The sequence below is a fragment of the Lissotriton vulgaris genome, chromosome 4_1, assembly GCF_964263255.1.
Source record: "Lissotriton vulgaris chromosome 4_1, aLisVul1.2, whole genome shotgun sequence".
NCBI classification, from domain to species: domain Eukaryota; kingdom Metazoa; phylum Chordata; class Amphibia; order Caudata; family Salamandridae; genus Lissotriton; species Lissotriton vulgaris.
This window is the reverse complement of record NC_141691.1, coordinates 1,687,984,978-1,687,999,908: the sequence shown is the minus strand read 5'-3', so window position 1 is coordinate 1,687,999,908 and position 14,931 is coordinate 1,687,984,978.

The following is a 14,931-nucleotide window of genomic DNA, read 5'->3' as shown; positions in this document are numbered from 1 at the left end:
GGAACCCCCAATTAACCAACCGGGACAGGTCCGGTTTGTGATACCCCAGATACTCTGTCCAGGCTCAAGCGAGGCATTAATGACTAGAGTATTGGAGGGCTAAAAATGTCTATTTTTAAGTCGAGCCCTACATGGTCCTGTTACAAATTGGAAAAGTAGTATTTACTGGTATCTCTATAAAAGGTTATTGAGGTAGTATGCGTGAATTCGTGCTCTTTGTGGTTTGCTATTTGTTATATATATATTTTTTTTATTTTTATTTATATACATATATATATATATATATACATATATATATATATACACACATATATATATATATATATATTTTTTTTTTTCTAGCAGTGATTTATGTGAATTTAAAGTGCTTTCAAAGTGCCTTTCTTATTTCTATTCCTTCATTTTTAACTTTTTTTTTTTTTTTTTTTTTAAATTACTTTCTATTATTTTTGTCTTCTATTAGAAAAAGTTAGCGTTGAGCTAAGTTTTTTTTTTTTGTCGTTGTTATATATTTATTCTTTAATAGACTCTATAGGCAACCATACAAGGATAAACCATAAACTTCTCGACTTGATACTACACTACCATCAGTGTTTAGAGGTGCCTATACTTAACAGAAGTTCATCTGCAGCTTGGACTGTGCGTATATAGAACATTTTATTGTTAAGCATAATCTTCAATGCTGCGGGAAAACTCAGCTGGACTGATGCTCCCAAATTTCTGAATGCCTCCATTCTGCGACCCAGTTCCCACTGTCTGTCAAGGGTCGCCCTTGACAAGTCAGAACGCACTTGAAAGGAAAAGCCATCACCAGTCAGAGATTTTTGTTTTAAGGCCAAATTTAGAATGTGATCCTTCAGTTGAAAAGTGTGAAAGTTCACTAAAATCTTACGAGGCTTTTCACGCTGCGGATTACGCCTGAAAGGGTCCCTGTGGATCCGTTGAATGTCTACATTGAGCTCCGCCTCTGTATATTTCAGATTTAGAGATTTTATTAGGAGTTGGATAATATAAGCCTTAATGTTGGAACCTTCATTTGCTTCAGGGACATTCAAGATGCGAATATTACAGCGCCTGGCATTATTTTCCAAGACCTCCATTCTTTCAGCCAGTAAAGTATCTTCCCTTCTAAGTTTCACTATTTCCTCTTTAGCATTATCTAGCTCTATGGACATTACCGCTGTAGTTTCTTCCAGGGCCCCCGTTCTTGAAAAAAGCCCATCAATTTTGCTATCCAGAGATTCACAGTATGATCTAATCTCTCTCTGGATTTTAGATGCCTCCTCAAAACCTCGTTTAATATCAGCTGTCAAGTTGGAAAACATTGTTAAAACTGAAGAAAGATCTAAAGGTGAGGTAGAGGCACTGGCACTGGCAGTGGCATCTGATGCCAGTTGTGTACCTGAGCCGAGAAGAGAGGAAGAGGAGGGGTCTGAGCCAATTGTAGGTTGAGTATTCTGATCTGGAATTAAAGAAACCTCAAGTATTTGAGGTCGACTCTCTGACTCTAAATTTCCCGATTCCAGGCTTGCGTTTTCTCCAAAATTAACGCATCTACCAGAGTGACTAGAGTCCTCCAATACTGTGCTACTGGAAGGGACAACAGGAATCTTGTCAAGATTTAAAGGCGTGTTCACACTATCACTGCCATTATTATCGACATTTTCCGGTATAATGCCCGGCTGCGTGTTTTCCATAGATTGACCTCTTCCCTTCTCATCCATTTGATTGACATTGCAAGCCCCCCCTTCCATGGTTAGGGAGACTGAGGTGATACCAGCAGTTATTGTTGAACTAGAGATGGTCTCTGAGGGTGCTCTGGTGGAGGAATAAGTACTCTGTGCAAGACTCAGAACCTGGGGTACTGCCTTAAAGTAAGATCGCAGAGAGGGTGTTATCTTGGAGCCCGAATCCAAGACTGTTTTTACCGCCTTGGATTTCTTAGATCGTTTAGGCTTCGCCTCTGCAGAGAGGTAAGAAGAGGGCTTAACAGGTATTTTATTAGAATCACAATTAATACCTCTCGATTTAGTGGATGCTGCACTGATTGAGTTAACTAGTTTGGAGCCTCCTGCAGTATTATCCCAGTCCTCCTGCCCAGTGACTTGCGTAACCTGCGTGGGTTCCTGCGTGGGTTCCAGCGCTGATGCAAAAACAAGTTAGATTTATCTAATTTTGTCTTGCCCCTTCGGTTATGGTATACACTCCCTGCTTTAGCTGTTTTCTTTCCTTTATGACCCTTTCTAGAAACTACTGGGGTCGATTTTACAGTTGCCTCTGGTAGAGCTGAGTCTTTACTTCTTAAAAAATATGTGCTTTTTGCAATGCCAATACTCTGCTTTGAGTCCCCTGCCGCAGTCTCTTGTGGCTCCTGGAAAGGTTGAGCAGTCGCTGCCACTACCTCTGCCTCCTCCACCCCCTGGACCCCCTTCACCTGATTCACCGAATGATCAGAAGCCTCGGAGTCTCCTGCTACATCCAGCGGAGTAGAAACTGGTGCAGGAATGCTCACGCTGACCGACCCGCCTTCCGCCGCCACAGCTGCTCGACCTTCCTCTCCAGCAACCACGGGGAGAACATCTCTGCAGAAGGAGCGGGCTTGCCTCCCGCGACGAAGCTCCAGGGCGGCCCGGCGCCACTTCCAAGGCACTGAAAAAGAGGAGATCCGTGCCTGCTGTAAAGACCACGCCGGCTGTATGAAAGTGGCGCCCAGGAATGCGGACACCGGAGCAGAGTGAAACACGCCCCCAGCAAGCACGGGCATGAAAGGCGAAGAGAGATCTAAAGGCTCCTGAATCAGGCGAGTCGTTTTCAGAACAAAAGTGTAGCAGTGTAGCAGCAAATACGAATCAAGTTAACGCACGCATGAGTAAAGCCCTCAGCAGACGAAAAGCCAAATGCTCCGCGAGAGCCCAGAGCGGCAGTATATAACCATGCTATGAGGACTGAACCGGTCCCCACAATGTGGGTTATACATGCCCACACACACAGACACAGACACACACACGCACACCCGCGCACACACACACTACATAGTGGTGCATATTCATGTGCTAGAGCTATGTCATCCATTAAGGAGCTTTAGCAGAAGAACTAAGGCATCTTCAGGATTGTAATCCAACCAGATTCTCTGACATAGTAAAAATAAACAAGTGCTAATCATTGCTATATATTTGTTATCACCACCTTTTTTACTCTATGTTGCAAGAGTAAAAAAATAAATAAACCTGTCTGAGGTGGCCTGCTTCCCAATCAGGGTATAGAAAAAAATTGCTTTAATGAAGCTTGGCTTTCCAAGCAGGCCTACACAAATTCAAAATACTTACATTTTGTCTTATATTTCTTTTACATTTCTCCATATATTATGTTTTTGCTATGGCCTAGTTAAATCATAAGTTTTCATTACTCTGCCATATGTTTTACTTTTATCCGACATTTTGATAGCATTTTTAAAGTTCATATATTCATGTATTTATATACTAATTTGAATATCTAATGCTTGGGAAAAGGCAGAATAACTCTAGATTTAACACGTGTTTGCGAAAGACTTCTGCTGTTATTTTTCTCACTTGACACTGTGATCACAAGGATCATTTTTCTCAAAATAAACACGCTGTTCACTCCCCTCTGTGAGAGAGAGTGGATTTTGATATTCCAAAATAGCAGAAAGTAGAACGGTCCGAAGACCTTTATTACATTTATCTTATAGCATTTCTACTTTAGACATGCAATTTGGCCTCACCGTGCAAATAGGCCGCCAGACTGGAAAACTAGATGAAATTCAGGTATGCATGTTTGTTGACTTATTGAACTCTCACCAGGCATAATCCTTGATGCTTAAAGGCTCGTATGGATCCTTCTTTTAACATTGAGATTGATGTTTACTTTTGTTTCTCTGACCGCTGAGTGTGACGATTTTGTAATGTGTACTGTGACAACCTTGCTCAGCGTAAAAGGAAAGGCTGTATGATGTTAAAAAAAAATGCTAACACACAACAAAACTTGAAGCATACAAATATTTCAAAATCTATCAGCTGTTAGGAACGCACAAATAAAGCACATTCAGGCACATGCATCAAGCGATTTAGGAATCGCAAACGGTGCGAATCGCAAAATTCGGCCGTTTGCGATTCCCAAATCACTATTTGGGATGCATCATCCTAAAAGTGAGGAAATCGCTATTTTAGCGATTTTTTAAAGTGCGATTGCTTTTAAGGAATCGCAATTTTGCGATTCCTTAAAAGCAATGCATGAAACAGAAAAAAATTGCGATTTCGCAATTAGAGAGAAAAAATTACCATGAGGTTGGACCTCATGGTAATTTTGCGAAATGTTAGAAATATGCAATTTTGTGCATATTTTTAACTTTCATGTTGTGCACACACATGCCCTTAGGGCATGTGTGTGCACAACATATGTGCATTGTTTGATTTCAGGGGTGCAACAGGGTGTCCTTTGGACACTCCTGCACCCTTGAAATCGCAATTTCAATTTGCGATTAGCTAATTGCGAATCGCAAATTGAGATTGTCTTCCCATTCATTCCTATTGGCCTTTAGGCCCATAGGAATGAATGGGAAGGGATTCCTTAATTGCGATTCGCAAAATGCTAATCGCAATTAAGGAATTCTAAGGAATCGCAATTTATTTAGCGAATTCTTAATGCATAGGCATTTGCGATTCCTTAATTGCGATTCCTTAAAAATCGCAATTAAGGAATCGCTAATGCCGAGATTGATGCATGTACCTGATTCTTTTGTAATTTTTTGATGTACGATGAAAACAAATATCAATAATATCTAATCAAAACACTATACGTGTGATGCAGAAATGATAACTATTCATTGAAACTGGATTTCAACACATTATCCTTATAGTTTTATTAACAAAAATACATGCCTGAGCAGATGTGGTGGCTACCTCAATGGAAAATGTGCTCCCTGTAAAAAAGCAGTGCACTAACACATCATGCCTTAGTAATATATATGCAACAGAGGGGCATATTCACAAGGAGCTCTCGCCGAATTAACAGCACTTTTGCGCAGCCAAAGTCGTGATAAATGTACCCCACCATTCACAAGCAGGCGCTAACAGTCCACAGCACCAGTTTTCCTGCGATAGCAGCCGAAAAAAACATCACCACAGAGGACCCCGCAAATATCGCTAATGAGATGCAAAGTAGGTGTTCCTGTGACAAAACCCGCGAACAACACCACACCTAAACATTCACAAAGACCAGACAGATCGGTGAAAAGAACACAAAAGACGCAATAAGGTGAGTTAGCAGCAGGAATTTTACACCTGCTCTGACCTGGTGTAAAGTCGGACGGCAGCCTGCACCACAATAGGTAGCCCTGCCCAGGGCATCATCAGAAGGGCAACAGAACATGCAGCACGGACACCCAAGAGGGCCACAACACCCACGGACACCACAGCCTGACCTGCAATCCCCCCCCCCCCCCCTCCGGGCTCACACCCAAACCGGAACCAAGAAACTGCACACCAACACCACGAATCACAAAACAAATATGTTGCTTGAGGTCGCTCAAGCAGGAAAATCAACATACATGCGTCGCCAGAAAGTGGAGAATCAATCATACAGGAATGTAATCACCAACACAAAACACCGTACAAACAAAAGACTAAACAACCATTCGGAGGAGTCCTAGCAGGGCCTCGCTGGACAATCCGTAGGACACAGCCTGGAAGACTAAATCCAAGAGAAGAAGGTGCGCCAAGCGCCCAACTAAGGAAAGAGAGGGAGAGAGCGAGGGAGAGAGATGGAGTGAGAGTGCACAAGCAGAACAAGGCCTTACAGGACACCTGGCTCCACATGCCAACACGTGTGTGTGCATCGTCATCCGTACACCATGAGCACAAGGCTGTGTCCCAATCTCAGGGCCTAAGCCACATCACATTCCGAAAATGCAAGTAGTAGTCAGACAAACAACAGGGATGATAGCTCCATTGATCCAATGTAGAAGGCGGAGGACACCTGCACCTCTGGCCTTGGTCCAGAATGCGTCCTGAGAGAGATGCCATGGCCGATGTGGACGACTTCCACACAACGCATTGCACAAATGAACTATCTGACTTATCCACACCCCACACACAGAAGACCCTGCCTGAGGGACCCCCGCATGGGATGCCCTTACGACTCACGGAAACAGCAACCCGTTCAGCCCAACGTTGCACACACATTCTAATCATTGCACAGAGCTTTGAAATATTCTCCACACAACTCCCGCAGTTCAAAGAGTGCCAGGTCCACGAGGCACACTAAGGCAATGGCAGGCCATATCGGCCACATACGCAACCCCGTCACATGGAACAATACTGTGCACGTATGCTGCATTTACTGGGTGTAGTGCCACTGGCAGTGCTGCGGATCAGTTACTGGCTCAGCTTCTGCATTGCCTACGTCACCTGCGTCCAGCCCTAGTTCCACTGCCAAACATGCACATTTGAGTGTCCCATGGAAGTCTGCCTATCCAACACAACCGTAGATGAATTGGACTATGACTTGTGTCGACAACAACAGACTATTGGAACACATTGCACATGAAGCCTGCGCGGGCATTCATGGACGAGTAACTCCGTACCTGCAGCCACATCCGATTGTTACCCACAGCACAGGTCCCAACAACTCGTAGCATCATGGGTATTGCTCACATAACCCACCACAACAGTGGGCACATCTGCCATCGTCCAGACTCAGGATGCATGTGCATGGAACAAAGCGTGTGTACACACACCTATGCAAGGGGATGCAGGTCCATGCTCGGAGCAACACAGCGTCGCTTTGCAGCATTGCCAATTCGAAGACACTGCTGGGGGAGAGCACACACATGGCAATCTAGCACGACATGTGAACCTGTCAGACCCTCTCACCTGATAACTGTCAGCAGAGCAGACAATCAGCGCACTCTGGTGGCAGAGCACTGTGCAGATAACATGGGCAGTGAGTTGTCCCCCCTCACACAGGGCAATGGGCAGATGCCAAACAACACATGACTCATCTAGCAAGGCAAGGTGGGCTGGGAGAGTTGCCATCCATGATGATTTTCAGCTATTGTTGCAACAACAATGTATGAACCTCAACATGTACCCATGCTGCATGCAAGTGTCTTAAGCATGTGCCTGCCTGATGTGGCCATTGCCTCGTCCGTACTGACACACACATGCCAATAAAGTCTATATCACCCCACTGGTGTCTAACTGTGAGGTGTGTTGATTAGATTGTCCACTCGTGGGCCACAATGAGCATCGTCCCTACACAGGGAGGGACTGCCTGATGTTTGTGCAATGGTGGTGTGTCCCTTTTGCAAGTTCAACCTCTGTGAGCCAGACATTTTCTTGGGATAGGTGCTGGCCGACATGTGCACTTACATGACTTCAGCAATGTGTTTATGGTGTGCAACCTCTGACCATGTGGAGCAATGTAATACATCATAACAGAATGTGTCTGCACAGATGTGTGTAAGTGGGTATGCGATGTGCTGTTCTGGTGTCACATGTGATGTAGGCCACCACTACTGGCCTGCTATTGACTTGGTCAGTCCTACCCACAGACCTATTCAACACATGGATGTGTGCCTAGTTTGGGGGAACACGAGAGTATTGTTGATGTGCAATGGGGACACAGCTAGTACTCACCTTCACAGTCAACCAATTTGCCATGTGTCTCAGCGACACATGTGCGCATAGATGTAAGTTACCATTGTGTACCTTCATGTGCAATCATTTTCCCTACATCCAGCCATACTTCCATACGTGAGTGAACATAGTAATGACACATCTGTGTGATTTAGAATGTTTTATGCACATTCAGGTGAGTGACGGAGCTAGTGCTGTACATTGCCATCCAAGCCCACATCACGTGGAAGCTCAGTGGTGGGCCAAACACAGTCCTTTGGGGATTTAGAAGTGATTAGGAAGTGGGAGAGTGCAATCCACAGCAGGATTGCTGTGTAATTGGCCAGCAGTGATGGAATTGCAGTCTGTGTCAGGGTCTGGTTGCATGTCCCAGAGTGTTCCAGTGGTCAGTATGAGGTGTTTCCCAGGGCATGATGTAGATGTCATGACCAGGTAGGGACCAGGCATATGGCGGTGATGGATGCTACTGCCTCCACCTCACAAAGTAATTCACATCCCCTTCTTACTCCCCTGATATGGGTTTTGTGTCCGGTGTGTGGCCGGGTGATGGCTACATCACTGTGTGCCACTGACACAACAGACTGTGATGGTGATGGTGCAGCATTCACTGTGTGCCACAGACATATCAGGGCTCGGAGCTGTGTGTGTCGATAATCCTGCTTCCGTCATCTGGGTCCATCTCAGTGGCAGCAATGGCAAGATGAAGTACGGCAGGGCATTGAGGTTCCCAGTTACTACTTGCTGGTGTCCAGCCGTGGCAGACAGATTTCCAGCCTGCATCTTCTCCATGATCTCCATTGACCTCTGCATCTGTGCCAACTCTGTGCTCTGATCGCTGGTGTCTGTCTGACCACACAGTTCTAGTATTAAATTCATTGCCCCAGAAAGGTCAGCCAAGGTCTGTGGTGGAGCATGGTGCATACAGGGGGTGTCCAATAGAGACTGTACGAGGTCCCTGATGGGACTCAGAAACCCACGTATGGCATTGAGTTTGGCTGCCACGAGTTCAAAACCCACCCGCAGCTGGTCAGCCAACTCTACCTGGCAACGCCGCATATGTTGTTGGAACTCCATGAATTGGTCAGGGGTGCTTGGAGACAGCCATGGTGGTGTGTGTTTCCTGCTGTGTTATCTGTGCAGGTGGTTGGCTCACCTCGGGGCAGCTGGCCTACCCTGCTTCTGGGGATGGGGTGCGAAGGCTATCTACGATCCGTTGGAGGGTGTTGGTGCAGATGACCAGGGGGTCGTCTTCATCATCACTGAAGATATGTCTGGTCTGCTCTGCAGGAGGTATTGTTTGTCCCTCTGCAATGTGAAAGGGGAGATGCAGGTCAACAGAGTTGTACATATATGTTGGAGATTTGCAGATGTTAATGTTCAGACTGCATGCCAATGTACATTGTGACTATTTTGGTGTAGCTGGCTATTTGATGGCAGTCAGTGTGTTTTTCGACTACATGACGGATGTGTGGTGGTACCCCAGCATTGTCATCACACAGTGTCCTGTAATGCCTGGTCTGGGTGGACAGTTACTATGCATGTAAGGGACCTGTTGTGAGTCGGGTCCTATGGTGCTGGTGTTGCACTTTGTGCCTCATTGCCGTCATTGCTGTTGTTCTGTGATTGCTATATGTGTGTGCTGCATTGTGGGGGAGTTGCCCCTGCAGCTCTGATTTTGAGTAGCCTTCTCCCTTTGAGGCGGAGTGCCCTTGAATTGTATGCTTTTCGGGGCCTGTTTTGTTTTTTACTTGGGTCATATGTGCTCTCGGACAGGTTTTCTGGCCTGGTGCATTGTTCGTCTGCTGCGTGTATTGTACGGCATGGGTTGTGTGTGCACGTGGACATGTCAGAGTGCGACCTGCTCCTTTATAGATGTGATATGCAATGGGCTAGCTCCATGTCGATTTGTGATCCATCTCATGTGTGTGGGTCACAGAGCCGCAGCTTTGCTAGATTCCTCACATGTGCATGGGTCGGTTGTGTTATTGGAGATCTGGAGGGGGCCCCTTTAGCACATTGTGGATGGGGGCCTACTTGGCATTTCTATGTGTACTGCAGTGTGCCAAGGCTCTCAGTGACATGATCCAGAGTCATTGTGGGTGTGTAGTGTGCTACACATAATTGTGCATGTGTGCCATTGTGCCCATTGCCCCCGTCTCCCCAGTCCCTGGTCATCACTCACCCTGATGCTGTTGGGTCAGGTAGTATCATGCTGTGCTCAGGCCCCAATTCCTGCCACAGTCTCCACACTGCTGACTGAGGCCACCATTTCCTCCAGATCATCAATCACCTCCTGTGGTGCTGGACTCCCACCTCCAGTCGCCCATGCTGCCTTCCTGTTGGCAGAGAGCTTCTCCTTGGTCTGGCTGTGCATTTCATGCCAGTGCCACTAGACCTCCTCCAGTGACCTCCTCACCACTCTGACTGCATTGACGATGGCCTGCTATATTTCCATTTGGGTTTCCAGTGCCGCAGTGGAGGTGGCGGATAGTGTTGATAGGGTCCAATGACCTCTGTGACAATGATCCGGTCTTCCTGCGGACTAAACCCCATCGTCCTCTTCCTCTTGTCCTTGCCGTCCCCCGAAAACGGGTTCCATGCTGGTCCTCCGTGGGGCTTGTGGGGTTCGTCTTGTCTTCTGCACTCGGTCCGGGTGCATCCATGGTGCTACGCAGTTTGAAATTTTTTTTTTCCTTTTTTTTTCTTTTATAGTTCATTTTCCCACCAGACCCATGAGATTTGTTTTCTCTCCTTGTAATATTTTGTATCCAATTTCTCGATCTGTCCCATGTATCAGTTCCATAATTATTAAAAACTTGATGGAAGAGGAATCTGTATCACTACTTAAAATTACTGCCGCTCGTAGTGGCTTGCTGCGGACTCTGGACTCTGGGGCAGTTTTGAAACTGGCAGGACTGCGAGGACCAGCAGCCCGTGTTTCCCTGACGCTGTGTGCCTCTACCCGCTCTCCCATGCCGGGACTACATAAGCTACTCGCGGCCCCCACTCCGCGGGAGCCGCTCGAGTGACTTGCTGCGGACTCTGGACTCTGGGGCAGTTTTGAAACCGGCGGGACTGCGAGGACTAGCAGCCCGTGTTTCCCTGACAATGTGTGCATCTTCCTGCCCCTCCCACTAGCTGTATTTCTTTGTGCACGCATCCCGCTTCACGGAACGCTCGCGGGCGTGCGGCGGGCAAAACCCAGACCAAGGGCGGGCCCGTCTGAGCCCGTTGCAGCCCGGAGGAGACCGGACGGGACCACCCCTCTTTCATCTCATTTCTTCCACTCTGAGGTGAAGCAGGCTCTCTGTAAGTCCTCACTTGTTATTGTATCTGTTGTAGGGGAAATGTCTGGGTGGGAAAGTAGGAGCAATGCATTGACTTCGGGTGGCTATGTAGCAGGGACCCTGGACAATTAATAGAACGTCTGCTCTCTCAAGACATTGCTACAGCAAAGTGATCCTCGCTGGGCCATATTGCGAATGCATGCACGCCGGAGCAAAGATTGAAATTGCTGTCCATCGAAGTAAACGAAGCCGTGGTAAATTTGCAAAACACTGAGACTACACAGGCTTTGGGTACTTTAGTACCATTAGGTGAAACATTACTATCACCTATAGCAGAGACCAATATACCACCAACTCCGGCTCATATCTTGGTAGTTGATAGTCCAGAAAGGCCCAATAGCCGGCAGCTAGGGGGGAACCGTGAGGGGGCGGTACTCAAGAGGAAGCGTGGCGCTCAAACATCTGGTGGGAGGAAGTCAAAGCTTGCTAAACACACTAACAATTCAAAATCGAACACAGAACCTGTGGGTGTGGGCAAGGCCATGGAGGTTCCTATAGTACCCTTAGTATCAAATAATACTCCATTATTAACCTCACCCATACCAACTCCACAAGAGGTGAACACTAACATCATAAAACCTACAAGGGAGGAATTATCCACTCAAAAAATGGTTGCTCTCCTTAGGTCTTTGCTTCACCCACTGGAAACTAGACTCTCCCAGATAGAGCTAAGGCTAACAGAAATCGAAAAAGCATCCTTAGCTACTGTTGATTGTTTAAAAACCAACAAAGCTATGCTGGGTGGTGGCGGACTGAAAAGGCTCAGGTGGGGGCATTGCCACAAAAGCCTACCCCTTCACCATTCTTGGCCTTTACTTTGGCGACAGCATCTAAACGGGACCTACCTATCGCTCTTCCTGATAATGCACCAATAATGGCCAAAAAGGTTAAGCCCAATGACCCACACGAACCCCAACTTGTTAGCGCACCAAGAAAGCAAATCAGAATCAATCTTCCCCCAGATTCAAGTCCCTATGTAGGGGTCCTATCTGGGGTTCCCGAGTTAAATGATCCGACTAGGGAATCCTTCATGTCACTTAAAAATAAAGTTGCTGATTGGCTGAATAAAAACAGATCGCTCCCAGGCCACATCAGTAGTGAGATTCTGATGGAACGTAGGGTGTCCTGGGTGGGTCATAGGCCAAAAAATATCAACGGCGACTGCATTTTGGTTAATTTTAGGGACACAAAGACTGTGGCTCACATATGTGACTGGCTGTATTGTGATTCCTGGACAGCTATACAGTCTCTTCCATTATCTTACTTTTATCCACCGGGACCCCTGTGCTGTAACTGGGGGACAGAAACAGATTGGGTGAGAGTGGAAGCTAGAGGGGCCGGTAGGGAAAATAGGGATAGGCTAGAACAACCCCAGACATCTACCCATTTTCCAACTTATAATCGGTACAGCTTCTTGGAAATGGTCGATTGACTGCAGCACACGCAAGGGTACTCTTTGGGACCCTGGCAAGTAGCTGGAGCCAGCAACTTAGTGATTGTATCTGGAGGGAGCGGAATAAATAATCAAGGAGATAGAACTGAGGGTAGAAACTTGGAAATTCTAAAGTCACCTGCCCTGCAAGTCTCTATACCTTCTTCTACCATAGGCTTGATTAACCCGGATCTAGGTTCAAATATGCCAGTCAATTCACTAAGTCTCCAAACGGGTGTGAAACTGAATGAAAGAGGCTTTAGGGGTGTGGAGGGCAGTTCCCCTAGCAGTGGTAATCCAGGCATTCTAACGATATTGTCTTGGAATGTAGCAGATCTGCCTAACAAAATGGCTTGCCCGGAGTGGGAATCCTTTATAGATAAAAATGATGTATGCCTATTCCAAGAGACTTGGGCCTGAGAGGAAAAACTACGCTGGGGTTTTGCATCATTTAATGTACCAGCACGCTGGGGAGGGAAGGGACGACTGTCCGGGGGTCTTACTATCTGGGTGGGCTCCCGCAGCATGAGGTGGTTGACTTTACGACTGAGGAGGTCTGCATTGCAATTGCTAAACTTACGGCTGGAAAAGCCCCGGGCTTGGACAAACTCCTGGGAGACCTCTTTAAACACGAGCCAAAGATATGGGCCCCATATTTACAGACCTTGTTTAATGCAGTCCTGAGAGGAATGGCGGTGCCCTGTACTTGGCTGGGCGCAGAGATAGTCCCTATATTTAAGAAGGGTTCGCCTCTGCTCCCAGCCAACTACAGGCCCATCAGCCTCATGGATGTACTGCAGAAGATCTTTGAGAGTTTAATCCTAGATCGCCTACAGGACTGGATAGAGGACCATTAAATTCTTAGCCCATATCAGGCAGGGTTTAGGAAAAATACATCCAGCATGGACCAAATTTTCCGTCTGACCCTATTATTTTGGAAAACGGTCAGGATAGAGGGTGGCAGCCTCTATATGGTGTTCGTGGACCTACGCGCTGCCTTTGATTTGGTCCCACGAGGGAAACTTTGGTCTGTGCTTCTTGAGTTGGGCATACCACCTCAACATCTGAACATGCTGATAAGGCTTCATGCGGTGAATTTCGCCCGGGTCAGGTGTGGAAAGAATGGAGCTTTGTCATCTAGTTTCCCCGTTGACCGGGGGGTAAGGCAGGGGTGCGTCTTGGCACCTACCCTGTTCTGCCTCTATGTCAATGGGGTAATTGCCAATTTGGTTGGTGTGATGAACACCGATGCACCAAAACTGGCTGGTAGTAGGGTTCCTGCGATTATGTTCGCAGATGACACCCTCTTGCTGTCTAAATCCCCAATGGGGATACAGCGTGTATTAGATGGATTTGAGGCATTCTGTGGTGGACGGGAATTGGAGATAAACGCTCTTCAACCCCCCAGCCACCACTCATCCAAACCCCAGCATAGGTATAACCAGATTGGAAAGGGTCCAGATCTTTGATTATCTGGGGGTAACTATAAATGAGAGCATGACGTGAGGCCCCCAGCAAATCAAGTCTCAATTGAAACTGGCCCGAATTGCCGGGGGCATCCTCAAGACCTCCAATGCATTGACTATTAAACCAATTGGCCCACCCCTAGAGATTTACAAAATGCAAGCAAGGGGGGGGCCGTCATGTATGGTGCCGAACTTTGGGGCGTTTCATGTAGGACTGACATCAGCAAGACAGAAAATAAATTCTTAAGACAATTGCTGGCCCTACCACTTAGTACCCCACTCCTACCCCTGAGGTTCGATTTGGATCTGAGACCGATAGATGAGGAATTAGGTCTCAAACCCTTAAGGTTCTGGTGCAGGCTCTGGACAACACCCGAGCTATTAAATTACAGGCTACCTAATGTAGGGAAAATTCCTTGGCTTAAGTACATTAAGAATGAATTTGTGAGGTTAGGAGTATCTGCGATGTGGTCTGATCCTGAGTCCGGCTGTAACGCGGTCTCACCCAAACACTTAGCGAGACTGTTTTATGATAGCAAACTCACTGCCGTCATTCATAATTCTCTAGCCGGCACCTTGACTGACTCTTTTCTAAGTGTTAAAGAGTCGTATAATTTTGTGTGTTTCATGGATGACATTTACGTTATTTTAGCTATGAAACTGTATTTACAATGGAGATATGGTACTCTACCGATAAGAGCCTTTACTAGTAGATGGTCTTCCTCCTCTTTAAAAAATTGCCCTGGTTGTAACTGTGACTTAGAAAATGATCTACATGTTCTCTTCTTCTGTCCGGCATACTCTAATTCCTGGAGGTATTGGCTCGTACCTCTCCGTGCAAAACTTGAGTTATGTACATTGCACGCAAGCCTAAGGAATACTTAAAACAGAGATAACAAGACCCATTGTATTTGCTGTATCAAAATTTTTGGCAGCTATGTGGCATAAGCATAGGAGCTTAATCACCACTGTATAAATCATGTTTAGTAGCTAATTGTAAGAAATAGCTCCAAATAAACTAAGGGACATAT